This window comes from Sitodiplosis mosellana, unplaced genomic scaffold, assembly GCF_009176505.1.
Source record: "Sitodiplosis mosellana isolate CC-2019 unplaced genomic scaffold, AAFC_SMos_1.0 Smas_scaffold_4868, whole genome shotgun sequence".
NCBI lineage: Eukaryota > Metazoa > Arthropoda > Insecta > Diptera > Cecidomyiidae > Sitodiplosis > Sitodiplosis mosellana.
In genome coordinates, this window is record NW_022600110.1 from 1 (window position 1) to 3,286 (window position 3,286).

Genomic DNA, 3,286 nt, shown 5'->3' on the forward strand with positions numbered 1-3,286 from the left:
TCAATTGAATTAATTAATTTTTTCCCCTTTTTAATAAAAATGTTGACACACAATCAATGTAATCATTCACTCTGTTAACTCTCTCATACTTCATTTACCCTTTTAAGCATGTGACGAATTGGACGAAAGTAATAAATTCCTGTGTGATGACAATTCGTGCATTTCGAAAGCATTCAAATGTGATGGTGAGGTGAATTGTCCGAGTGGTGAAGATGAAAATCCACAAGAATGTGGTAAGTGATTTCATTTCAAGATTTTTTCCATTTACAAGTCACATTATAAAAAAACGATGCAAAAAATTCCTGGAAATTTTTTTCCGAACAAATTTTTTTTTATTCCGTTTAGTTCAGCAAAGCAAGTAGAATGCACAATACAATCGATCGATTTCAGCATTTTGCACAACGAGCATTTAGCAACGAATCTATGCATTTTGGTTGCATGTATATGCTCTTTTATCGACCTATTTTTTTTTTCAAATTTGTTATTCATTAAAAGTAGCTATTTTTAGCACCATTTGTTCAATTACCAACAAAAACAAAACACCATCACAAGAAAACGGCAGACAGTATTACATGTGTAGATTTGTGCGTAAATGTTTTAATCAATGTATATATTGGTGGTGGTAGACAGACAATTACTATTTTTCTCGGTGGTTAATTATTGAAACGCGTCTATTGTGTGTAGAGTAGTTGTCTTTTTCTAGATTTTTGTATAGATCTTCGGTCGTACTATGGTTTGTGTCATAGTTATTCTATGGTGTTGGTCATAGTTATTCTATGGTGTAGGTCATAGTGTACGACATTTGTAGTTAATATTTTGTTGACAGGATTATTCTTGGTGAATGGTGCAATTTAACGCTCAATTCAAATCTATGCAAACATCATTTGAGAAAACTATCTTAAGCACATCGCAACATCATCTTGAAGTTCTAATCAAAATCTCTCTGTTTCATACGTTCAATCATCTATTTCATCTGATTGAATGAATACTGCATTTGCATCTGCATTACTGCGAACGAAATAGAATGCAACGAGAATGAGTTTACATGTGACGATGGTTCATGCATTGACAAAGAAAGTTTGTGCAATGGAATAAGAGACTGTGCGGATGATGAGGATGAGGATCCAGTCAATTGTCCATCCGAACCATATTTGTCCACAACAACTGAAGAATCCATTGAAGAGCCTGAATATACTACGCCAATACCGACCACGGAATATCCCGATATAACAACTGAAGATTGTAAGTTGTTCATTTCCTGCGCTAAATCAAAACACATCGGTCAGCATGAAGCTTCGTCAACTCTGGGATAATTCAAAACACAGTTTGTCTTTGCCCACTCCCCCCCTGTTTTTATTTTGTTTTTGCATTTGTTTTGGTTTTTTTTTAAACTCGATATCCTATCATTTATTCACAGCATATGGCTATTTCTCACCCATCCATTGTCTCATGCATTCTGGAATGCTTAATCGATAAAAACCTGGCTTTCGTTGAACTGGCTCCATTGTTTCTGTATTTGCATTTCAATTTTCTCACATTTCGATCGATTTCACCGGTCAAAATGCTGTGATTTTGATTCATGGAATATATGGCTTTTGCTTGGAATATATAACATACTTGTTGTGTGGTTAGCGTGTGTTCGATCTCATTTTGAATTGCTTTGTGAGTTTTTGGTATTTATGGGAAATGGTTTTGATATTTTATCATTGAACTTGATATATATATTTCACTTTGTTTGCCTGTTTTCAATTCACATCTAACAATATTGCTTGTTCAATTAAAATGAATAATAAATATAATATTCAATGTGGATAGGTAGGTTTTCATATATGACACCATGCAATCATCATTTCAAGACATTGTTTTAAGTCGACAAAGGAAAACATAAAATTGATTGCCCTAGACGGGCTCTTAATATATTCTGTCTATGGCTGAAATCTAATTGTCATCCGACTTTGTCCTGCGCTTTGACTATTTTCATATATTTTGTCTTTGCTAAGCGACGGTCTCTCGACAGGCTTTGCAGCCACTCTAATTGAATTACATTGGTCGAACGTGTTAGTTAAATTATTTTAAACCGAAAAAAGAGGATAAAAAACTAACGAAATAATTTCATTGATACAGTCGATTCGACAGTCAACTGTTTTTGAACAGAAAAAAAATTATGAAAGTCATGTTTTATGGAACTCATGTTCCATCATTGGTTTCGAACTATTTTTGTTGCTCCATCATATTAGCCCACGGAATGCTTCGATTTCACTTTGATATTCTATTTTTTCAGGAAATCTATTTCGATGCGAAAACAACGTATCGATTCCAATTGAAAAGAAATGTGATGGCATTTATCATTGTCGCTTTACAAAACCGTTTAACCCATCCGATCTTAGCGATGAGAAAAATTGCCGTAAGTTTCAATGATTGTTTCGTACAAACTCTCAAACGATTTATCGACGATATTTTAAAAATCGACGCGTTTTGTTTTTCACCTTGGATCACTTTGGGAAATATGCGAAATTGATTGAAACATGAAGTCAATTTATTTTCACGTTTCAATATGACAATTGGTTGAATACCAACTCAATCGTTGAATACAAAGAAGATAATTTGTAATTATAACCAAATTTAAGTTTAAAAAAAATGAGTCGATTTGAGCAAGGATTTCCTTCGGCACTCGCATCCGCTGTCACCGGATGTGATATGCTGCATAACATATGCATTTAAAGACGTGATAAATTGGTGTAAAACACAAAGTTTTGGTAGAAAATTTTACAATTGATATACTTGTTTGTCCTTTTCTTACATTTTGGAGAATCAGAAGAAATTCTCTGAAATTTTTGAACATTTATTGGGATTTTTTTTACGTTAAAATCAATTATGAGCTATTCAAAATAGAAATAAAACACTCTTCTGATGTGTTACAGTCCAAATCAAATAACGTTGTGTTTGTATCCAATTCAATTCAATTTCTCGACTCAAGGAGCCAATCTGTCCCGGCACGGTCACGATAAAAATCGTACAAAATTTACGTTTAGTCTCACAGGCTATTCGTACGGTGAATTTCAGAATTTCGTACGAATAGATATAGAGACCAAACGTACGGATCGTACGAATAATTTTTCTCCGTATGTATAGACATGGAGACTAAATGTCTATTCATACGAAATTCTTAAATCCATCCGTATAAACGAAAAAAATGATTCTGTTTCGAAAAATGGCAGCAATAAACAGAAAAACAACAACAACAAACCAATTTGATTACTCATTTTTGGTGAATTGTGTTTGGGCT

At 33.5% G+C, this 3,286-nt stretch overlaps 1 long non-coding RNA gene across 1 annotated transcript; it reads left to right on the plus strand.

The window, feature by feature from the left end:
* Positions 1–107: 107 nt before the first annotated feature.
* Positions 108–2,592, plus strand: LOC129572385 (uncharacterized). Its single transcript, XR_008688440.1, has 3 exons — positions 108–233; positions 1,024–1,242; positions 2,282–2,592. It is a non-coding gene; the product is annotated as an uncharacterized LOC129572385 (long non-coding RNA).
* Positions 2,593–3,286: the final 694 nt, after the last annotated feature.